Source organism: Filicampus tigris, chromosome 7 (assembly GCF_054856515.1).
Source record: "Filicampus tigris isolate MCC_2025a chromosome 7, RoL_Ftig_1.0, whole genome shotgun sequence".
NCBI lineage: Eukaryota > Metazoa > Chordata > Actinopteri > Syngnathiformes > Syngnathidae > Filicampus > Filicampus tigris.
The window spans coordinates 16,913,825-16,939,495 of record NC_141223.1 but is presented as its reverse complement, the minus strand read 5'-3'; the positions used below and the strand labels follow the sequence as shown (position 1 = coordinate 16,939,495).

At 41.4% G+C, this 25,671-nt stretch overlaps 1 protein-coding gene and 1 long non-coding RNA gene across 2 annotated transcripts in view; both read right to left on the bottom strand.

The window, feature by feature from the left end:
• drd2a (dopamine receptor D2a) overlaps nucleotides 1–7,603 on the bottom strand; it is a 62,897-nt gene extending 55,294 nt beyond the window's left edge. The window contains exon 1 of the mRNA XM_086036049.1: nucleotides 7,217–7,603. The gene's annotated coding sequence lies outside the window, so the exon portion shown is untranslated. The remainder of the gene's footprint in view (nucleotides 1–7,216) is intronic.
• Nucleotides 7,604–14,295: 6,692 nt separating this feature from the next.
• Nucleotides 14,296–21,064, bottom strand: LOC147144939 (uncharacterized). The gene is made up of 3 exons (XR_015087474.1): nucleotides 20,709–21,064; nucleotides 15,851–15,916; nucleotides 14,296–15,438 (listed from the first exon to the last, which is right to left on the bottom strand). It is a non-coding gene; the product is annotated as an uncharacterized LOC147144939 (long non-coding RNA).
• Nucleotides 21,065–25,671: the final 4,607 nt, after the last annotated feature.

Here is a 25,671-nt window from a genome sequence, read left to right as displayed (position 1 = left end):
ATGTATAAATATCAATTTGCAACATATTATTTCTAAAATACAAAAAGAAATACTTGTAAACATATTTCACTCTTTTTTGGCACCCATCCTTTTATCAATGTAGAAGCTAGTGAAATCCATACATCCATTATTTGAGCCGCTTATGAGTAAAATTAGGGCGGACACGGTGGTCGACTGGTTAGCCGTCCGCCACACAGTTCAGAGGTCATGGGTTAGATTCAGGCCCCGGTCTTCCTGTGTGGAGTTTACATGTTCTCCCCGTGCCTGCGTGGGTTTTCTCCGGGTAATCCGGTTTCCTCCCACATTCCAAAAACAGGCATGGTAGGTTAATTGGACACTAGCCCCTAGGAGTGATTGTGATAGTGAATGTTGGTTTGTCTCTGTGTGCCCTGCGATTGTCTGGCAACCAGTTCAGGGTGTACCCCGCTTACTCCCCGATGACAGCTGGGATAGGCTTCAGCACGCCCGCGACCCTTGTGAGGATAGAGCGGTATGGATAATGGATGGATGGATGAGTAAAATTAGGAAAGCATACTGTGCTAAAGAAAAAACTAAAATAAACCATTGGTTTGTAATTTTCTTTTCATTGAAACTTTATCCAAAACGTTTTGTTTTGCTTCTTTAGTATGCATAATGTGATCTACACATTCAAAATATGGTACAGTATACACCAACAAACAAACAAAAAATAAAACTTTAAAGGGGAAGTCAACGCAAACATTTTTTTTCAAGAATATGTTCTATGCAAGGCCACTAGTTGAAACGGCATTCTGATAAATATTGTATTTGTGGAATAAGTGTTAATCCACTAGTTTTTAGCCATCTCTGGGGCGGCCATTTTTCTTCTGTCGACTGAAAATGACATCATAACTGCTCACAATGACCAATCATGGCTCAGATTCAGAAAACAGTGTCATTTTCAGTTGACAGAAGACAAAATGGCCGCCCCCGGAGATGGCTAAAAAGGAGTGCATTTTGCTGCTTAACTTATATTCCACAAACACAAAATTAATCAGAAAGCCGTGTTTCAACTAATGAGCCTGCTGGGAACATATTCGTGAAAAAAATATGTTTGGGTGGACTTCTACTTTAAAGATTAGGAGGAATATAGTTTTTTTAGTACTGTAAATTAGTATATTCTAACGATCAAGGTAGGTTATGTCTTTTATTGTTAGGTGTTTCCATTAAGGGCTTGTGGCAAATAGGTCAGGTTGTGTTACTTTGAGTGCTGAGATGCCTGAGTTCATAAACGCAGCACTGTGCCGTATGGTAGGTAGCACATGTACTCTTGCTGTTCGATGTCAACCACGGGTATACAAAAACGGTGTTTTGGGTTTTTAATTAACGTGAGTTTGCTGACTAAGGCCTCCATAATCCATAGTAGAAGCTCCATTATTTTAGGGTACCACAATCGGACATCGCGTGCGGCATTCCATCAGACGCAGCATGTGTGTGCTAAATACAGCTAGCCTTCAAAAACGACTGTCCCTATGTTAGAAGTGAAATTGGGCATCAGCCACAACGTGCTTCCTTTTTAGATGCTTGTTTATCGTGCTACCATAAAAATGAGGTTTGCATCCTATGAAATATGACCCAGATTGTGTATCACAGACAAGGCATAAAGCCAGCGGAATATGAGACATTTTCAAGAGAAAAACACAGTGCCAAATAATTCAATCCAGTATATAAATAAACAATATGACGACTATTAAAATTAAGTGTCAACGATTTTGATCAGTGACAATGTGCCAGTAGTGTACTGGATTTGATGAAATGATGAAGGGGGAAATGAGAGCGAATGAAGAGTAGGAAAGGCAATTGTGGTGGACAAGGAAGCAACAATGAGGTAGACGTTAGAAAGGCACTAGAAAGAATGAAAGATGGAAAGGCAATTGGTCCTGATGTCATGTCCTGTAGAGGTATGGAAGCATCTAGTGGAGGTGGCAGTGGAGCTTTCGAGTTTTCACGTTGTTAGATACAATTCTAGAAGGTGAGAAGTTCCCTGAGGAATGCAAGAAAAGTGTACTTATGGCCATCTTCAAGAATCATGGCGATGTGCAGTTTGGAAAACTATAGAGGAATAATCTAAAATCCACACAATCAAGTTATAAGAAAGAGTAGTGAAGACTAGACTCAAGAGAGAGGGGAGTGTTTGTGAACAACAGTATTGTTTCATGCCTAGGAAGAATACTACAGATTCATTATTTGCCTTGATGGTGTTGAAGGAGAAACACAGAGAAAGTCAGAAGGAGCTACAGTTTGTCTTTCTCAAACTCCAGAAAGCCTATGACAGGGTGATGAACATGAGGAAGTTTGGAGTGGCTGAGAAATACATGTACTGAACCGTCTGAGTGCAGTAGAACAGCAGTAAAACATGCTGGCGGTGTGACAGGAGTTTAAGGTGGTGGTGGGACTGCATCTAGGGATCACTTCTAAGCCCCCTTCATCTTTGAGATAGTGATGGACGGGCTGAAAGATGAAGTTAAACTGGAATCCCCATGGACCATGATATTCGCAGATTACATTTTGAATCTACATTGAAAGCAGGCAGAAGGTGGAGGAACATTTCGAAAGGTGGAGGCATGCACATAAAGGAGAAGAATGAAGATTAGCTGAAGTAAGAAAGAACATACAAAGTACAAAACATACAAAGTACGGCATGTGCACAGATGAAAAGGTGAGGAGGGGGAAGAGTGAAGCTACAGGGAAAAGAGATAATAAGGGTGGGGGACTTTAAATAGAATAATGGTGAGTGTGGTAACAAGGTGAAGAAATTAACCCAATCAGGTCGGAACAGGTGGAGCAAAGTGTCTATGGTGTGCTATGCGATAGAAGACCCGCTGCAAAAATGAAGGGGAAGGTTAACAAGACAGCGAGGTCATCCATAATGTACAACTTAAAGTCAGTGGCACTGAAGGGACAAGAAGAAGCAGAGCTGGAGGTGGTGGAAATGAAGATGTGGAGGTTTTCTGTGGGAGTCGCCAGGTTGGATAGGTTTGGAAATCATCGCTCATCACAAGTACAGCCAAGATGACATGTTTTGGGGACAAAGCTAGAAAGACATCCGAGCTGACAGGCAAGACAGTTTGAGCGAGACCTACGAGAAGGTTGATGGATGTCGTGACTCGTAAGGGAAGACATTAAAGCAGTTGGTGTTAGAGAGGAGGATGCAAAAGATAGGCTTGGTTTGGAGAAGGGTGACACACTGTGGCGTACCCAAATGGGACAAGTTGAAAGGAAAAAAAAATCTTTAAATCAGTTTAAGTCTTTACACTTTAAAATGATCACTTCTACTGTACAACCACACTCATCTTATGTTTACTGTCCAACTAAACTTAAAACGAAGAGAATTATTATAATCATTAAATAGACAAGAGTTAAACCAAAACACTTAACTGTACGAAAAAAATCCAGATCGGCATACCCTTTTGTACACTTTATTTCCCGCCCTGAATGCACGAACCGGCGCCGCCGCCATTCATAAACGAAAAATCAATTTAAATGGAATATAATATGGGCCAGTGCTATAAAATACGTTCTTTCTAATCTTTAAGGATTTTTTCAAGTGCATATCTCATTTTGATTTTGTCGATCTATTTAAGTTGTGCAGCAATAAATAAAGGCGAAATAAAAACATAAAAAACAAATGAAGTGTTTACTTTAGTTTTGTTTTGCACCACAGTGTCTTTTCATAATTTTATTCATATTATTTCACTATCTTCTACACTAAAAATGATTTATGTCTGAGAAGGGTGAAATATGTTTACACGTATTTCTTTTTGTATTTATACATAGTTTCATAGTATTCACAGTTCCACAGTATCACCATCATTTATAAACATAACTAGAAAGTTGGTACAAGATGCAGTTTTTTTTTTAACTCAATGTACCATCATCTTGTCTTTATTTTTAGTTTGAACATACCTTAATTTATATATATATATATATATATATATATATATATATATATATATATATATATATATATATATGTATATGTGTGTGTCGATGCACTCACATCTTTTCAAATTTCAAATCAATTTTTGTTACACAGGGTATTGTCAGTTTGCTTGTTTTTGTTTTGACCAAAAATATCAGCTCACCATGACTGCAACTTATTAGCTCTCCACGACAGCTCTCGGATATTTGCAAGTCACGAGTCGTGTTTTTTGGGGGGTTTTATGAAACTCGGACTGTGAGACACTCATGCTGTGCTGAAGACACGTGATGTGGCCTCCCAAGAGAGTGGTTTGTTCAATTCAAATGTCAGTACTGACTGACGACCTGAATCAAGTGATTTGGCTTTCAAACCCTATTGTGGTCTGCCTGAGACTTTATTCACAAAAAGACAGCATGCCACACTCAGGTAAAAAACACAGCATGTAGTGATAGGGCATTTTGCTCAGAAAATTGCTTTCTGTTATCATTCGCTGATTGAAATCTAATGCAGTTGGGCTGGACATGCCTTTCAGACAGGCCCTTCTCAGAATCCCTCCAGGAGATTTGAATCACTGGAGCTATTTCTGTCAATGCATCTGCATGGCTTCATAAGTGCTCAAGAAAAGCTGAATCAGATGTGAGGGATGTGTAGGATCCATATGGACCAATACTGAAGACTCCAACTGGGAAACAAATTTGCAGAGCATACTTTCTTATACAGTACGCTGCTAGCAAATTGGCCTCGTTTGTTACAGGATGCACTTACAGTAAGTGCTTATGTAATGTTCACCTTAGCTTGCCTAACACAGGTGGATATATATATATATATATATGTATGTATGGACTGTTCCGACTAGTCGACATGGACGACGAATCGACGTCCCTGATGACGTAAATACGTCGGCCCACACACATACTGTTGACGAGGAGTGTCGATGACGTTTAATATGTCAATGATGTAAAGACGTAAACACGTGGATAACGTCAGTTGTAAACAAGTGCGTGCAGTAGAAAAGAAAGGAGAACAGCAGAAATGGCGGTGGCGCCGGTTCGTGCGTTCAGGGCGGGGAAGAGGACAGTGGCACCACAAAGCAGCTGAAAAGCGGACATGAAAGTCCAAAGTATAGACACATTTGAACGAAAAGTCAAACAAGTTGGTCGTCTGTAGCCTTTGTAAAGCTGAATTGGTGTCAAGCCGAGTGATTAACGAACACCTGAAGCGACGTCACCCAGCTGCTGCTGGAAGACGACAGAAAACAAAAAGCTAGAGGATCGTAAGTTCATCTAAGTAACTAACTAATATGACCCGGTTTTACTTAAGTTGCTGTTATGTGCGACATATTATCAATGTGCATCATCAAGTTTAATTTCTCAAAGCAGTGGGTTGCAGTCAAAATTGCAGTGTTGTGTTTCAGCTTTGTGCATTATGGGGCTAACGTTAGCTATTTCACTCCAGTCAAATTCTGTTGGTGCTTGCTGGTAACGTAACTAATTCCGTTTTCTTTATGTACATTATACAGTATGTACCCACAAATGGTACATACGCGAATCTAAACCGCCGCTGCCCCGGAAAGCTTTCGGTGTCACCGTCTCTGTGCAGACCACGGGCGCAGCACAGCATGCACATCGTATTTAGGATGATATCCTGCTCCCACTGATTAAAAAAAACAACAACAACCTAGAGGAAACACTGGCCTGCTTACCATAGTCTGTGACTGCGCTAATATATAATGTCGGCCTTTTCAAAATCATCGTGATAATATTTCAGTATGCGCTCTGCTTTATCTTGTCTATATTTATGATTAAAGCAAACTGATGTTACACAGTCCCCACCCAAAAAAAACAAACAAAAAAAAAACAGGAATGCACACCAGAAAGAGCAACTCAACTCACACAAAGTATTCTTAAAATGATTGTCCAGGACATGAGACCCATTGCATTTGTGGAGGGTGCTCCTCATTGGACTTTATTTAAAAGCTATTTATTTTTTAGTCATACTTGGGCTGCTTAATATGAGCTCACACATTGTTTCACTGTAATGCATGGACAGAGAAATACCTCATTCATGTTCACACGTCATGATGCTTGCCTAAAAGGGATGTGAGTGTTCATTCAATATCAATATTTTTTTTTTTTTACTTTAATAAACGGAGAACTTTTAAAGAATTTTAAAAGTGTTCAGAAGTGGTTTTGTAAATTAATAATCAGCAACCCCAAAATTGCAAATTTCTGGTTTAGTAAAAACATTTATTGTTAGACGAATCGACTAATCGGAAAAATGGTTCATAGATTAATCGGGAGAAAAATAATCATTTGGGACAGCCCTAATACACACACACACACACACGTCATGTCTGTCTCTCTCCCTCAACATCTGATCAAAAATCGGACTCATCCAATATAAAACAAAGGCAAATTGAACAATCGCCTCACGGTTAACTTAATTTTCAGTAGCATCACATGCACATCATCACATTATTACACACTACAAAAGACAATAGCGCTATTTGCATATGAACACATTGACTCTCTGCAAGGATGCAAATAGGTGTTAAGATTTGTAGTTGCACAATGCACATGCAAAGCCAATATCAATACTGTATGCAAGTGATAGGCAACCTATGGCCAGTGGGTCATTAATGGCCAGCAAAAACGCTTGTTTTGCCGACATACACCTCACCATTTCTAAAAGCAAATACAACATCTGAAGATGTGTTATTTAAAAAAAAAGATAACCCACAAATACTCGTAATGCATCATAACAAACATATCTTCCTAAATGTCACTTGAAATGCCACAGAAAACACAACAAAGTGAATAAATACAATTGTAAATTATGTAATTTAAGGGGCACAATTGCCTGTCGTGTTCAAGTAAGGATGTGAGCAATTTCAATAGAGGTGGGTCAGCATCATGTGGAGATGATTTAGACAAATACATCATTCTGCCATTTTAGGGAGGTGAGATGACGATATTAGTTAGATTTTTCCATGAATTTGGATGGACACTGAGAGGAAAAAGGTTCCCCACAGCTTCCTTAAGCAATTTAACTATTTACACACGCGCGCACACCCCCACACGCGCGCGCACGCGCGCACCTACACACACGCAGACACACGGTGCTGAATGCGCCGGTAAAGTTATATATCAGTGGAGTCCACCCCAACAAATCACTTTGCCCCAGCCCAGGCATTCTAACTTGACCTAAAAGGCTCCAATTAAGCGATCCATGGGATAGTGATCGCGTTTTTCGAAGGCAAAGTTTTGGAAATCTTACCTTCACGCCATACGTTTGAGCGGATCTCTGTCACTGTGTGTTCCGTCGCCTTCGTTTAAATCCAGCATTGGCAATTAGCTCCCCTCTTTATTCGTCTTCATTTGCTTTGCACGTTGTCGACTGGTCTCACGCAGCAGCGAGTGAGTGCATCGACTCGTGCGGGAGGCATCCGGGCACGTTAGGAACAACGCCACAAAAACACTTAACAAAGCGAAAGAAAAATCAAATGACAAGTAGAGTCACAGTAATGCTCGGCCCGCTTTGAATCATCAATCGTGAGCGGATTGGTTCTGAAAAGCGCAATTCCACGAGTACTTTAAACGAGAGGCAGAGCGCATCCAAGGGGCAGCTTTTACGCACGGAGTTACCTTCTGCACTGACTGACTGAGGAGGCGCACGCCGAAGACAAGGAGTGAGCAGTACTGAGCAAGTGGAGAAAGAAGGCGGGGTTACATCTGTCCGAAGCCCTCGTGCATAATGTGCACACTCTGCCGGAGAACGCTCAGCACGCTTGTGCTTCACCGCTTCTCCGTTCGTCAAATTCTCCGCTCAAACGTGCGTAATATATACGCGTCCTATTGAGATGGAATCAGCTGGGAGCAAAGTCGACACGTTTTCCTGCCGTAGACCAGTGGATAGGGAAATGTATGATAGGGTAATGTAGCGGGAAATTAAAAGGGTTTTCAGTGGAAATTTAATTTGGAAGGATGTGCCTTAAACTGCGGAAATGTGGCTGATGCTTGAGGCGTGGTATTAGGACGCATTATAAGGCACTCCGTCCTTCCGTAGTTAAAGCGCTTGTTCTGCTTAATCACTTACACAAACAAAAGTACGTCAAGTTTGGGGTTCCATTTGTGAAATAAGAGCACATTTTTTTTCGCATTTCGCTTAAAAAAAACTGCAGTGAAATTTTCAGCCACTTTTCGATAGACATAGTTAGTAGGGGTGTTATGGTTCACAAAAGTCACGGTTCGGTACGTACCTCGGTATGGGGGTCACGGTTTGGTATGGGGGTCACGGTTCGGTATGGGCTCGGTACAGCAATAAGTATCAAATGCATAAGACCTTTTTTTTTTTTTTTTTTTTTTAACAGAGAGCAAGTTACAATTCAATTTTCTCTAAATCCCAAAACATTCTCTGTTATAAAAGCACAAAATAGAATAAAAACATGCATATTAGGGTTGTTCATAAATAATAATACTAATAATAATGATAATAATAATAATAACAATAATAATAATAATAATAATAATAATAATAATAATAATAATAGGGCGGCACGGTGTTCGACTGGTTAGCACGTCCGCCTCACAGTTCAGAGGTCGTGGGTTCGATCCCGGCTCCGGCCTCCCTGTGTGGAGTTTGCATGTTCCCCCCATGCCTGCGTGTGTTTTCTCCGGGTCCTCCAGTTTCCTCCCACATTCCAAAAACATGCATGGTAAGTTGATTGGATACTCTAAATTGCCCCTAGGTGTGATTGTGAGTGCGGATGTTTGTCTCTGTGTGCCCTGCGATTGGCTGGCAACCAGTTCAGGGTGTCCCCCGCCTACTGCCCAAAGACAGCTGGGATAGGCTCCAGCACGCCCCGCGACCCTTGTGAGGAGAAGCGGTACAGATAATGGATGGATGGATAATAATAATAATAATAAAGGTTAAACACAGGAAAACCCCCTTTCTTGTATGGTTAGAATGAGGTTGCAGATAAAGTCAGGTAGCACATGCCAACTAGTAACTTTTAACTTTGTTAAAAGAGTTAGTGTGCAGCAGAGGACAGCCAACTCTTATCCGATTGTATATGACAAGGAGCGCGCCTTGCCAATACGCACCTGGGATGGAACATTGTAACGGGACTCCAGCACGTTTAATAAACGTTTGAAGCCCGGCTCCTCAACTAAAGCATATGGGCGCATAGATGTTGCTATGTATATGCCGATTGCTTCAGTAATTATGAATATCTTTGGCTCTGTCTGCTTTCACTTTTTCGCTGCTTAAAAGTAGCGGGGATAAGTTGTTGGTGTTGAGTGGGTATTATTTTTTTCTAACGCTGTTAACTGTATCGGGGTGATGCCGTCTTACATGTGTTAGCATGTTTGAAGTGTTACCTGCAACATACCGCACGGAGGTCAAACAACGCCGACACAGTTCTTGTTTTTCTCCACCGCTCGCAGTCTGGCACTCCACCACCGCCGTACGGAAGCTGAAATGTTTCCGGCTGATTATACTATATACATACAGTACCTTATACAAACGGCTGATTTGTATAGTACTGACGGCTGTTCTAGCTCCATGCTTTTTCCCGCACTCTCCATTTTTCTTCTACATTTGTTTTGATCTATTTCTTCTTAAAACAACAAATGTGGTGGTCGCTAGGTCTCAGGCGTTGACTTTTTTCCCCCCCAATCAAACGTATTCGTCGGATGGCTGTGTGCAACAAACTGTGCAGCCCGCACCGAGACGGTACAGACGAATACAAAAACCTAGGTTAGTTAGTTAGCAGAGGTGGGCATTCCGTCTGACTGAAGGACCAGTCTGTCTATCCGTCAATGACAGACGCCCGATTTGCTGACTTTAGACCAGGGGTCAGCAACCCGTGGTTCCGGAGCCGCATGCGGCTCTTTCATCATTCTGTTGCGACTCTGTGTGGCTTGGGAAAATAAATGATAAATGTCCGATTGAACTGTATTGTAATGTCTTCCAAAGACTCGACGTCAGACATATCTTAGTTATCTCCCTTTTTATTATTCCAACATGGCTACTTTGAGCCGACGCCACCTACAGTGCAACAACAGTTCCGTCATAAGTACACACGGATCTCTGGTCCTTCGCCATCTGCTCACTCCTCTCACTCGCACACCCCTCCAATACAGCGAGTCGCATGATGCATTAATGAACTTCAAAAACAACGCAACTTAGCAAAACCCCAATGTCACCACAACACAGATAACCCAATTCGTTACAGTAGGTTATTTGTCTCAAAAACGTGCATCATGTCCACTTATTAAGTCAAAATTTTTAACTTCTTTCTTCAGACTTTGTGCAATTTCGGTGATCAGCATTCGCCTTCCTCAGAGATGTTTGACAGCACAGGAAACAGCCAGCATGCGTGGCTGCCTTCTGACACGCCTGCTGCCAGTGACACCAAAACTGCACAGTATTTTAACGTAAGTAAATACTTTATTTGCGTGTATTCATTTGTTTAATTGTTGTTGTAAATTGTAAGATGACCTGAACATATTAAAATATATATAGTCACTGTCAGCCCAAAATCCTGGATGTCCAAATATGGTCAAATTATTATTTTTTTTTCAAATCGACTCAACGATCCATCCCTACTTCATCCGTAATTTTTATGCAATTCTAGCAAATACTCAAATAACGCACGATTGCACGGCGGGAAGTGTGAGCGTCATGGCCGTTTGTTGATTGCAGCCTTTTTTTTTTTTTTTTTTGACAATAACGAGTGAAAATACTAAGGTTCGCTGGATTACGTTGACTTGTTTAATATGGATCGATGAGATGCTTCGTTGCATAAAAGACCCCCTCACGTGTGTCGTGAGGTAAGTCTCCATTTCATTTTAATATGCACCTTAGAGGTGGTTAGTTGGGTTATTGTTTTATTTACTGCATCACTCATGGGTTCAAACCTGAAAGAAGGCGTTTTGTGAAGGCGATGGAGCCGAAATAAAGATGTATTGTATTGGGCAGGTGTAACAGGGATAGAAAAGAAATTGGAAATAATATTGTACTAAATTATAATCACACAAAATCTGTGAGTTCATACCTGGCATGTTCTTTTATTGTTATTTATTATTTCATTATCCTTCATCATCAAAGGGTGGAACAAACATTTTTACTTGTTCCCCTATGTTAATAATTAATGTGACACTTTTCTCTTTAAAGTTGTGTTCACGCCTTTGACTCTCCTCTTTTTCTGTTGATGTCCGTGGGAAGGTAAGCATTTTACAGCTGGAGAAACTTTTGTTGTTTTAACTTACAAGTATAAGCGTTTTGATGCATTGCTTTGCCATATGATTTGTATGGGGGCACGCTGTATGGTCACCTTTGACGGGAGGATTTTGTTTTGTGCTGTTTTTGTCAGGAATTACTGTTGAGACGAATAAACATGCCAACATATGGTATCCCGCTTTGTGTCGTCACTTTTACGAAACACAACGTTGCCGAACACAACCGGTAACACGGGTGTGTTTGCTGGTGTGACGTTTCAAAGGCTGGGGGCGTGATGGGGGGCTTCACATGAGCGCGCACTTTGAAGTACTCGGATGTTGCTGCGTGGCTCGATTTTTGTACTCTTTTAATCAATTCCATCAAGTGTCAAATTACCGATTGAATATATTTTTTAGGTAGTATTTTGTGGACGTGAGTGTGCAATAGCAATATAAGGTATTATACAACTTGAATTTGCCTGGGAACTCAAAAAAAGCTGGCGTTTTTTGGAGGTTAATGTCAAAAAGTGTTTGCAGCTCCCAGTGCTTTATTTTACCCAGTGGAAACCGGGTCGAAATGGCTCTTTGACTGTTAATGGTTGCCGACCCCTCCGTTAGACGATAGATGGGAAAAAAAAAAAAAAAAAAGATGGACTAAGCATAGACGGAAGTGGATTTTCATCCATCTGTGTAATCATAACAAACCTGGTCAAGTCCAAACGGACCTCACAGTCCATTATTGACGGATGCCCGTTTTGCTGAAGAGAGACAGAAACGAGATCCAGACTTCATTTAAGGTATTTATACAGCAGGTGCCGATATGCACCAAAGAGACAATCATGAGTCATGAAATTTACAGAAAAGTTCTTGTGAGTTAGGTTTTACATTTCTGCTTTTGTTTCTGGCTAACCCCACTCTTTCCAAAGGTTAGGGTTAGGGTTAGGAGGTTGTGAAAGCGGATTTTGCCAGGTCCCACACTGCCTTTCAGAAGATGGCAGTAATGCACCAAAAGTTGTTCGTCTAAAAGACAGAATAAGAAAAAAAAGAAGAAGAAAAAGATACATTATCAGAATAAAACGTTCTTTTATCGTAATGGGTAATTTATTTCAGTTTTTACAAGGAGTAAGAAGCTTTTTAATCCACCAGGATTGTACTTTTGGCAACAATGTGACACAGGATTCTGGTTAAGGTAAGCAAAACTTAATGAAGAGTTCAAGTGGCAGCAGGCTCCCACTTACAGTTCAATAGATTGGCAAGTAAGTGTAGGCTATGTGAAATGTCAAATGTATGTGAGTGTAGAGCTGTTTGAGCAGCAAGCCGACACATTATGGTGTACCTAGTGCAAGTGCACTCCATTTGCCATTTTAATCAAACCGGTTCAGATAATGGCTGGCTGGCTGGCTGGCTGGCTGGCTGGCTGGCTGGCTGGCTGGCTGGCTGGATGGATGGATGGATGGATGGATGGATGGATGGATGGATGGATGGACGGACGGATGGATGAATATTTCAACTGTTGGACCTTTTTTTTCCGGGTTGATGATGCATGAACTGGCAGACCTTTGAAGTTTACTGATGGAATCGTGGTTAAAATAACGTGACGGAATGACCGACAGATGATTACAGTTTGGTTTGGCTTGAAAAAGTGACGGATTGGTGGATGACGGATGGGTAACCAGGCTGCTGACAGATGACGAATGACGGACCGGCGAACTTTAGTAAAATGCCCACCTCTGTTAGAAATTGCCGTTTGACCGTTGTGGGAGTGAACACAGCCAACTTGAGTCCATGCAGGACCACTTCCGGATTATGTAGAGTTGGTGGTTGTTTAGTGGGTACTTGGAGACCACCTTTCACTCCCATTTGTGCATCTGTGTTTGACACCCCTCCCAGACACATGCACACAACACACACACAACAGCAATATTCGCTCTAAGCTGCACGTGTGAGCAATTGCGCACTGCTCTCACTCTCTCAGCACAAACAGTGATGCTGGTATGCACCGCGCACACACATTACAGTTTTACACTCTATCCTTCGTTTCCACCCCAGTTTAATCTACAAATTGGACACCACACCATTTCCACTTCCGTTACAGTTGCAATAATGCGACCAAGGGTGCAAATTTAATTGTTCTACAATAGTTTGAAGCATACAAAGACACACAAAGGGACACTCACGACGGATGAGACGCTACAGGCGACACATGGACCACTCTATTCGGGAAGTCCAAACATGGGTCGAGATTAAGAGCCATTTAATGAGACTCTTTCGCACATTTCAGAGGTCAAGAGACTATACATTTTTGTATTTTATTAGATGAAATGTTTTACATGGTTTATTAGTGGACAAAGTGGGAACATACAGATTGTATTGAGACTTAGTAATTTGTGCTTAAAATGACCAGTGTGTTAAATAAAAAGTAACAAACAAGGGCTGATTTTATTCATGTCACACATCTCTATTCACTGATTTATTCTATTTGGGTCGTTTTAATTTTTTTGTAACAAATCCACATCATGAAACTTGTTATGATCTCAGGTTTTGGACAGGAAGGATACTGGTTTTGCGACCATGTGCATGTCTGATGTTGCTCACTGTGGTCCAAGGGTTGCTCTGGGAGTTTGTGTGAATACACAGATGCATGGAACATTAGGGAAAACATTGCACACCCATTTGTGCTGGGGCCGGGGGGGGGGGGGTATCGGTGTATCCCTTTTCAAAATATTCTTAAAGTGGAAGTCAAACCAAACAATTTTTCCAGAATATGTTCTATGCAGGCCCACTGGTTGAAATACAGCATTCTGATTAATATTACGTTCGTGGAATATGAGAATTCCACCTGTTTTTAACTAGCTCAGGGGCGGCAATTTTGCCACTTCTGTCAACTGAAGATGACATCGAAGTTGCTCAGGGCTCAGATAAAGACCAATCATGGCTGAGCTTAAGGAAACAGGTGAGCCGCCATTGGTCATTATCTGAGCCCTGAGCAAATTTGATGTCATCATCAGTCGACAGAAGTGACAAAATGGCCGCCCCCTGAGATGGCTAAAAGTGGGTGCATTTCCCTGCTTAATTGATATTCCACAAACGCAATAAAAATCAGAATGCCATATTTCAACTAGTGGGCCTGCATAGAATATATTCTGGAAAAAAAATGTTTGGGTTGACTTCCGCTTTAAGTGTCACAAGGAAAAAAAAAAGTCAGCTGCTAAAAAGAAACAAATACTGTACCTACTTCTCACAATCATTTTCTCTTACTGCTGTTTGCAGATGTTTTCGGAATTGGACAAAAACCAAAAAGCCCAAATAAAAACCAAAACAGACAAAAAGAGCCACTGCTTCAAAGAACTTGACAGTGATTCAAACTTTGTTCATTTGTGTGATTTATCATTGAAGAGTCTGTTTTTTAATGGTCAAATCGTGAAAATGGAAGCTCTTAGATCGGTTCACAATTTATTAAGATCCAATAATAGAACTGCATCAAAAATGTTTCACAATGGGGGTTGAAATATTACACACAGTACAATGCAGCCAGGTCTATGCCACCCGAGCCTCCATTAAACGTGTTGTTCTCTTGCTATATTGAGCATATTTGATTATTTCTCAGTCTCTATATTAGAATATAATCAGAAAACCATTCCACAGGCTGTGGGACATCTTGCTGGATGCAACCATCATGCTAGGATCATGTCAGGGAAAGCTCCTGGAGCAAATGTGTCTGCTTGTTTCAGAAAAATAAAGCATACAGAGTGCCGGCACACCATGACTGAGGGTGACGCACCCTCATATATGCGGCCCGTATAGAGTGTGCGCAGTTTGTAGTGGCAAGACAAAAACACATGTAAATGCTGACTGCCATCAGGAAATTTTATAGGCTGCTGCCATCTGATATGGCCTCTATTAACTTGAGTTGATGAGGGAATGTTGACGGAATGCTAAGCGGATCTCAACAACATCGCTCTTTCGCATATTCCTTTTTTATGCACCACTGGTTGTCACTTTAAGTGTACGTCCATGAAAAATGTACAATATTACCATTGGTTAGCATTAAGGGAGTATGTACGAAGAGTGGTTGGCACATAAAGCGAAGATATCACGGTTAGAGGAGAGCAGAGGGAAAGGGTATGTGTCCAATTTCCAGAGATGGGCGTTCCGTCCCAGTTCAGCCGGGAGACAGTCTCGCCAGCGTGTGCTGGGTCGTCCTCCTGCCGGTAGGACAGGCCCGGAACACTTCAGCAGGGAGGCGTCCAGGAGGCATCCTAATCAGATGCCAGAGCGCTAATGTAATGTAAATCATTAAAAGACAACACACAAAGCATTTTTAATCACGTGACAAGCATATGGCATGTAGCATGAGACCAATGCACATCTTGTCTACTTGTCTACATTTTCATTCCATGCTGTTTGTTGTCAAACGGCAGTAACAGATGGACTCAAATACACAATATCATTCACAAAAGATTTGAATTAAAGTCCATTGTTTACAAAAAGGTGATCAATAGTCAAGCCTCCCTCGGGAGGCCAACAGGATGTAGGAACAAAGACAGAAAGTGGAAACCTCCCAAAATAGAAGCAGTAACATAAATGACACCTTTGCTCAGTCATCCGACTATCATGGCACTGAAATTGTCGATATGCTGGCCAAAAAGTACTTGGACACAGAGTCCAATCTTTAAAAGAGACTGCTTACCTCACAGCAACTTCCAGTTCTTCTCTTCTCACATTCCTCATCTTCTTCCCTTACCGCTTTCTTTCACTGAAGTGTAAGTCAAGAAAAGTGAAAAACACACGCAGAGTTAATCATTTAGAAATAGCTGAAATCAGGCGATTGAGATGTGATGGTGGCTCACATGTGATATTCTGACGCCGTGCATTATGACATATCAAAATAAATACCTAACTTCCAAGCTACCTACCTACCTTTCTACCATGAATTTCAACAATCAAGTACCTCATTTGTTATAATATGCTTATTTCTAAAGAGATACTTTATCTGTGAGCTGGAAGAAGTGGCTGGGAAGAGGAAAGTCTGGTCTCACAATGTTAACATCCACTGCAGTTTGGTCATCAGCCTGGAAGGGGTTCCCTCAAGCTGTGTTCACTAAAAGGTTATTTTCCTCCTCCAGGTATTTTACTAGCCTGATTGGGGATTTAGACCACATGATTGGGAATGTGGTCAAACTATGGGGTTGTGCTGCTCATCTTAATTTTGATGTTTGATGGATTGATTGATGTATTGTTATTGTCAGAGCTGGGCACTTGACCCTTTTTTGCCCGTCTGGCCGCGACCCCCCGGCCATATTCATAATCATTGTCGGTCCCCGAGCCGCTCCGACCCCCACCCCCTCGAAAAAAACAACAAAAAAAAAACGGGCATGATGCCCCCGCGGGAGAGATGCTAATGGAAGAGGTTTACTTAAAGACAATTTGCTGTCTAACCTACTATTCAAACCCACTGTGGACATGCTTCAAACGCGCCACTTACTCACGTAATTACCCAGCTGCGTGTACTTACTTCCATTGCAAACCCTGGGGTTGGTTTTGTCGTATTGTATGATTATTTGGGTCCAACAGACGACAAGTCTGCAAGCATTCAACAAGTTACTTATTTTCGACACTTCCCCTCCTTCACGCTTCCCGACCTTCAAAATGAAAGCATGCCAGCAAACCACTAAACAGCAGTTTTGCTACGGCATATTTCCGGAAATAGGAAAGCGCCTGATTTGCCAGTGTCATACTTGAGTGCTGCGCGCTGCTTGAATATACTCCCGGACACAGGCTGAAATGAAATTTGGCCGCCTCGCGAGTACGTCACATGCATGAGGGCCGATTAGTGGGCCGGACTAAAATCCACTTCCGGCCATGCTCAGTCCAGCCATTTTTTTCATTTGTCACCCCCCACCCCACCGCCCAAAAATGGGCATCCGGCCGGGCCGGAGGGTCCGACCGGTCCGGCCCAGCTCTGGTTATTGTTTATTAATTTCAAGAGAAATCCACTAAAAGAGAATGAGAATGATGGACAAAAACAATTAAACTGTGAGAAGTGATGAATCTAAGCTGCCAAATGGGGTAAAACCCACCGAAACAATAGGTAGAAAATCTGATTTCCCACGGTAAAGTGAAAAAGCAAAATATCTTACTTAATTGGGTGAAAGACATCCAGAGAGTGACGGCAGAACGCCCTCTCTATTTCTTCATTTAGCGCATATTACTATCCCATTGAGCTGGCTCGTTCTGCCAGAGCAATTATGCGCTTAAGTGAATGTAATGGAAGAAAGATGTTGACACTCAAGTCAAGATATGGATGCTGTCTTCAAGTGGAAGGTTTATGCCTATTTTGAAAGGCCTTGTTTTTTGTCTAATGATGCCTTTTTCCTGTGCAATGTGTGATAGCAGAGTGCAAATTTTCATCTTCTTTGTGCAGGCTGGAGAAAACCAGAGAGACAAAAGAAAGTGAGAGCAATATCCTGAGTGAAATATAAAGACAGGAGCAGTAAAATAAATAATGCAGGATTTAAAAAAAATAACAAAAAAAAATAGATCAATCTCATCTGCTTAATACCAGAACTTTTGGTCGACAAAGAGAACCCGAGCCAACTTCAGGCTCTTTTAAACGGTGGCAGCAGATGCAGGAGTGCAGATAGAATAGCTCAAGGTTGCCTTCACCAACACTATCAATAGCCTTTTGACCATGCATGACTGTTGACTACGACAATGAATTTGTTAAGATGCTTTCAGTGTTGTCTGCTTGCACGTAATAGAACTTATTGCAAACTGAGTCAACTTTAAAAAGCTTTTCTCATCGGCGAGTGAATTAATGTGTAGCGATTACACAAGCTTTCTAGTGTTCTGTAAACAGTGAAAGGCTCATTTGCATACGCGTTAATTTGCAGAAATACTTCAGAGAAGCGAGCAGTTTAAAGGACAAAGGGACATATAGTGCTGTTTATGAGAGCTTTCCCAGAGAAAAAAAAAATCCTGCCTACAGTTTCATCAAAATTGAAAATAACAAATACAACGGCAAATGATCATGCCTTTTTGCGCCGCATGAAGACAAATCGTTATGCCGTTGATAACCTCGAAATGTTGACTGCCGGGATCGGGATGTGTAAAAGTAACACCCACGTGTGTGGACTGACCAGCAGTATAGAGTTTTTAAAGAGATATTAAATCCCCCAAAATGTGACTTATGATGTTTTGGCCATATACAGTGTGTCATAATTTGTTTTGTTCCAGTGATAATATTACAGCCTTGGTAGCTAGTTGGTGACAGTGTGTACACAAAAGTATTTAGACCCTTTTAAATTGTTCACTTTCTGTGTCATTGCAGCCATTTGCCAAAATCAAAAAAGTTCATTTTATTTATCATTAATGTACACTCAGCACTCGATCTTGACAGAAAAAAAACAGAAATGTAGAAATGTTTGCAAATTTATGAAAAAAGAAAACTGAAATATCATATGGTCATTGGTATTCAGACCCTGTGCTCAGTATTGTGTAGAAGCCCACTTTTGAGCTAGTACAGTGTTAGAATAATTGCACATAAGTTATCCCATATTTACTCTTATACGTGTTGTAAGGTTTAGCATTATAAACTTGTTTTAATCATGTAAGTTGAAGTTGATTGTGAAATTGGAATGTGAGAAGGACACAGCTGCAAAATAGGAATGATGCTCTTATCGAAGAGCATCCCGTGGTAAGACACTGAGTCCTTGGGACAGAATATAACAATAACAATGAACTCTCTCTCTCTCACACACACACACACACACACACACATCCTCGAATGTGATGCTACATGTTCCCCCACCCGTTAGAGTAGCAATTTCTATGTATACAATTAGAGACCACCCTAAGAAAATGAAAAGAAAGAGGCGGAGGGGCTCATCAGAGCATAGTGAGGAATTGTAATTATAAAGTCTCCTTGGCTCTCCTCAAGAGTAAAAAGACAATATTGTGTTGAGTGTCTTCTCTCCTCATTGTGTGCGTTGTTGATTAATGTCTGGTGTGAATCTGACATACAGCCATGGGTCTTCTTGGGAATGATGTAACACCTTTTTCACACCTGGATTTGGCGATCTTCTGCCATTCCTCCTTGAAGAGCCTGTCTAGTTCTATCAGGTTGGATGGTGAACGTTGGTGGACAGCCAGGTGTGTGCCTTTCATAATCAAGTCCAGTCAGTTTAAATGATCCCAGCTGGACTCAAATAAAGGAGCAGAACCCTCTCAAGGAGGATCAGAAGAGATGGACAGCATGTGAGTAGGCAAAATAAAGAAAAAGAAGAACAAGCAAGAAGATTTAAGAATGTGTTTGGATGAAAGAACAAGCAACAGTTTGCTATTACTGAAGCCGCGACGTGCTCCCTGGACAAACACATTTTGTTCGACCCCTCGGTGCAAAGACCAGCATTCAGAGTGAAAACCACGCAGATATGGATGCAATGATCAGTCACGGTGAGGCATGGCATCATTTGATTTTGTTTTGTCTCTACGTTTTGCTTTAGGTTCACCACATCACTGTGTCACTTTTTTTTTTTGTATTCTGCTTTTGCAAATGCCAACTGAGGGCTTGTTGAGTATTCAAGGGGGAAATGTGTGTCACTTTTACAGCCTCAAATGTATCACATCTGCTGGGGATAACGCTTGAGGGGGAAATGGCTGCGAGTCTCTTTCAGAATGTAGAAATTTTGTTGCACTACATTGTGTCATTTTGTCGACAAACGTGGACTCATGCACCATTTCCTCCCTGAATATTTAATAGGGAGATGCTAATGGTGACAGAAGACATGCTAATGCAAATTAGCCGGCAACAAGAGAGAGAAAGACTCATTTTCTTTCGTTGCTGTAATGGCTGAAGGGAAAATTTGGTGGCACGATATGATGCATCCCAGCATACAGGCTTTATCATTTTCTCCAAACACCTTCATAGTGTAATATTTGTTCAAAAAGTTTCATCTTTATGCCTCCAGAAGTTTTTCACTTGACATCAGATTGCTTTCACTCTGTCTCTTCCTGGAGTTCTCTCCTTATACTTGACTATATTGTGTGAATTCAATATTATGAACTTCATTTTCGTAAGATTGGTACTTAAAAAACGGTTTTATCATAACATTCATTTATTATTGTATGATTAAGTGTTTCATTTTTGGAGGATTGTCATGGTATATTGAGTACAATAAGTTTGCAAATTGTCGCGGTTAAGATGAACCCTCATACGTCCAAAAATTGTCATCTTTTTCACAAACTGATAAAATATTGGTCGGTTCCAACATCTTATGTTACATTTACACTTTATTGCCCAATTTAAAGTATTGAAAATAAGGGATGGGCACTTTACCCTTTTTTGCCGGTTCGTCCCGTGCATATTCATAAAAGAAATCATCCTCCGACCCCGTCCGTCCTCATCCATTTAAAACACTTCCATCCTTACATTCTGAAGGAATGTTTTGTTCAAAAACAAAACAATAAAAACAAAACAATAAAACGTCTATGCACTCATAAACATTAAAGATCATTAGCTGGCCAATTTCCTATGCACATCCACTTACCGTCTGGGAGTATTGTGAGTGGATTGAATTGTTTACAACTCTTTAACCAAGATATCATTAACTGCCAAAACAAGACCGTGATGATGATGATGATGATGATGATGATGATGATGATGATGATGCGGACTGGAGCAAGCCAGGGGACATCACGAGACTGTTTACGATTGAGTAAAAACGCAATACTATTTTTTTTTAATTGCAAAACTTGCTACGTGAGGATCGGGATTTGGATTCATAAGCAGACATGACATGGAAGTTGAAAAGTAAAAAGTCTTTATCAATGAAAATACAAACTAACTACAGAGAGCTGTACTGGAGGAGTTCTGACTGGGAGAAAGCTTGCATCCTCACTTGAAGAAGGTTTGACATACTGACAACTTGTCACCGAGTAACTCTAGTTTATAAACTGAAAGACATCAGGCCTATATGACATAATAAAGGGCAAAGCATAAAAGGACGATAGCAACTGCATAGCAACTGGTAGTAACCACCAGTCATAACAGAACCCCGTCCCCCCCAAAGGGCACCACATGCATGGCGCCCAGAATCTAAAATAACAAAAGACAAACAAGGTCAAAATTTCAAAAACAACAAATAAACTGAAGTAGAAAACAAGAATCAAAGTAACTAAACAAACACTAGGAAACAGGCTGTACATGGATCAAGACAGCAATCAAACAGCAGTTAGACGTCAAGCGACAAAGGCAATGAGCCAACAATGACTGAAGGAAAGCAAGGAACTAAATACAAACTGATGAGACGAGGAACACCTGGACAAGACACAAAGTGTTAGCGGGAGCCGAGTGAGTAACTCAAGGGATCTGGTAACTGAGCACAGGTGGACACAATAACCTAACGAGACGGACACATATAAAAGAATCATGAGGAAAACCTGAGTCAAAAACTGCCACGGGCTTGAATAATGACTGGGGAAGGGAACAGGAAAACCAAAGTCAATGTCAAAATCGGAATCGGAATCAGAAAGGAGGTTGACCAAATCGTGGCCATCTTTACAGTCAGAAAAGTCTGAATCTAAAAACAAAACACCGGTGGTAAACTAGAAGGGGAACATGAAAAAAAAGTAGATGGCAAAGATGAGAGAGCCGTGGAAGAAAAGACAGAGTTTATACAAAGGGTGTGGGGTGGTCAGCAGACCGGGGCTTACGACGGCCTCGGCGACATGAGGGGTTCGAGAGGCGCGACACGAGAAGTTCCCAGTGAAAAGGCGAAGCAGCAGCGGGTGAGACAATTACTCCCTAATCGCCTGATTCCCTGATTGGTCGCTGGGGATCAGTGAAGTCTCTGGATCGATTCAGAACAATGGAATGAAAAATTTGGAAAATGCTACTGGTCATACTACAAACACGCTTATTCATGCAGAAGCCAAGAGTCCGTGCCAGCCCACTGCCCCATAGAGCCCCAGAGACGCTGAGCGTCCGATGGGCGGGATGAAGCTCGCACGTACGCAAGGTCCATGCTGCATCCATGATGGTCCATTTTCACGCATTGGAAGTAGATGCCCAGCGTCCGAGCACTATGGCGCTGCGTAGTAAATGAGAAGGATGTCGTGTCAGTTACCCGTGATAAGTAGCTGACTGCATATTTTGTCAATTAAATGTTATGTACACACAGCAGTACATATTTCACCACTTTTATGGGGGTTGGGAAGCGGTGCATTTTAGGGCAATCTGAGGTTCCCTTGCAGTCTTAGAGCAATTGCCACCACAGAGAGCAGAAACGAAAGAAATTGGAGCGGAGAATGTCTGGTAATGAAGACAGCAGGTATCTGGAGGTTAAGGATCTTTATTTTAAAGGAGAAGAAGGAGAACTCTTGAGTATAATTGGAAGCCAATGAGTGCCGTGAAAGATGCTCTATGATGTGATCATTAGTCCGAGTGTGGATTTTTCTCTCTTGTGTAAGGTGGAAACGAGAGCGGGGAAATACAATAAGCCGACGTGGTGATCGAGGCCAAAAGGGGGTAGAAAAGGTTCCAGTTGGGATGGCAGGATGGCGGAATATAAAGAGAGGGGATTCAACAGGAGTGTGCGCCAAGGAGTCAAGTTCGTGTTTCAATTTATCAATGTCAAGAAGAGCAGTTGGGAGTACGTTGTGCTGGAATATATTGCAGTATGAGAAATTAACTGGGGAGGAGGCTGAGCTGAGCTGCACACTTTTACTAAGAGCAATATATAATAAGGCAGAAAATAATGATGAAAACTGGATCCAGCTAAAAGGAATACGCCAAACATGGAGGGGCACCACTGTAGTGTTAGTGTCAAAGTCAAGTGGGTCCATGTCGATGCATTTTCCACCTTGCCTCAGAGCATGCTTTTAAAATCTGCCAGTTTTTTATTTCTATTTATTTATTTATTTTAGGGCAGGGGGGTTGAAATTAGCCTCAAAACTACCATGAAAGATTAACATTTGTGTTTGCTCAGGCCCCCCTCTGCAGTTTAATTTAATTTGTTTAGTAGTGTAATTTACTTTGAAGCCACATTGGGAAATTTAAATGAACAGTCGTAAACATGTACTTGTTGACAAGCTGAACAAGATGAAGTTAATTGGATGTAAACATCTCATGAATAAGTGGAACCTTTTTTTTTTTTTAACTCTTCTGCCAACTGACACCAATTAGATGTGTCACAGCAGAAATGACAAGGGTGGGATGAACAAAAACATTATTGATGGAAAGAAACAGTGGAAACCAAGCATTTATTCTGACCTGAAAACATCCATCCATTCACTACCCAAACCGCTTATCCTCCCTCACAAGGGTCGCGGGCGTGCTGGAGCCTATCCTAGCTCTACACTCTAAAAACAGTTGGGTTATTTCATTAACTCAATTTTTTGATTGTTTGTGTTGGGTGAAAATTCTGCATTATTTCTTATGAAAGTAACCCAACTGTTCAAATAAATTATTTTTTGGGTTGTATGCCTGTAATATTATTGTTGGGTCAAAAATCAGCCTTACAGGCTGCCTTCTGCAAGTGTACACTTAAGTATGACTGGCGGTCATGACAGCTATGGACATACTGTCCATATGTCTACACGCAGCATCGTGGTCAAGTCACTTCAGACGTTGTAATCTTTTGAAAAGGAGTTGCCTTGTAACTGTGCGTGTGTGTTGGACAGGATGAGTGCGGGAAAAAAAAAATATATATATATGTGCGTATCTAAATGAGCGTCTCAAACACGACGCATGGATCCTAATATATTCCTTTCTGAATGTTGGGGCCTAGAATGAGTCGTGTTCAAGTACGGTGCACTTAGTTGATGTTTGGTGCCTCTTTGGCACGCCAGGTCTGGCAGTGCATGTTTGTCATGTATTGTGTGCAGCTGGGAAATGCACTCATATGCTGTATATTTTCTGTTGCAGAACCACACACATACACTCCTTATATACACTCTAGCATCCTTGCGTCGATCACTTTGGTCAAACTTAATATTTTGAGATTTTTTCATTTATCAGTTCGGTTGCCATAACAATGCAAAGGCATTATTGTATTCAATCACAGTGCAACTAGTGCATTGCCTTCTAATGATGTCCACATTTGAAAACGAAAAAAAAATGTTACTGTTGCATGCATGTAGAGTTGGGCAGCTTATTTTTTATTTATTTTTTTTTTTTACGAGCTGATATCCTGAGCATCAAATGTGTTAGCACGGTGCTGGCAAAAAAAACAAAACAAAACAAAAACAAACAAACAAAGGTTGCCGTGGCAATGACAGGGCCACTATTCTCCCTAGCTTCCTGCTCCAGACAAGTTGACACACGCAGGCTTGCATTATACGAAAACGTTTGTATGCGTTACAGATGACGATGGCACCATCATGACCGCAATGCGAACCTCGACGCAATCGCAGGCGAAGAAGGCGTGTTGGCTTGATTCACTGCCATCCACACTCCTACATCGGCAGCCTTTGCCATTTCCTGGTGGGCTAAATGCGCTGCATTGCATCTCGCCATCAGACCACAAGCGAAAGATCCTCCTCTAATTAGTGACATGGCAATACACAGCATGCAGTTAAATATTTGATTTGCCCAAAAAGGTCACTGCAGAAAACTATTCCGAGGAAATCTTTTAATTTACGTTGGTAGTTATGAAAAGCAAGCAGTAAGTGACCGGGAGCCCCTGAAGAAAAAATAATGACGGCCACACACCAGAACAACATGGAAGCTCAGGAACTTTTAAAATATGACCCTGCCATTTTCATCACAGTCCAGCGTGCTTACTCTGGGTCAAAGGTCATGTACTGAGTTAATTTTTTTTCTTGACACTGTTTAACTCACACGCTCACATTAAAATTGCAGCGCTTGTTTTGCTGAGATGAACACTCCCACTCATCACCATATCCAGCATTATCCGTGAACCAAAAAGGAAGCTTATTTACATAGGGAGTATGGCGAAGGCAAGAAGTCTCCTTGCCGACGGGTTAGCGTGTCTGTGTGTGTGTGTGTTTTGAGGCTCCTGTGTGATAATTGTATATCCTCTGGCTTCTTGTGGACCGCACTTGTGTTTTTCCGCAGCGCCGTCAACTACAAGACATGTGTCACACGGCCTCCTATCTCTCCTCTCCACTCTCGCCATCCCCGCCCTGTGCCCACTTTCATCCCATCATGTGTGCCCTTCATATGCTGTCATCAGCAAGCACAAAGTCACCTCTTTGCACTTGTCCCATCTTTTGGACTCCCCTACTCTCATTATACCATTATTGTGATGGAAACAAAAAGATAACAGGGTCAATATCACAACAAAGGGCCTTTGGTGTCCTCATCAGAATCACTCAGTCGTCATGAAAATATAGCAGAAGAATGTAACTTTGAGGTCTTGTCAGAGGCCGAATATTTGCAAACAGTACATTGATAAGTCTCTAAAAATATGTTTCCTACATTTTATTCCTTGTTGCTGTTTCACTGGATGTGGGTCATTTTGGCATGTCTCACACACTTCTCTGCTAACA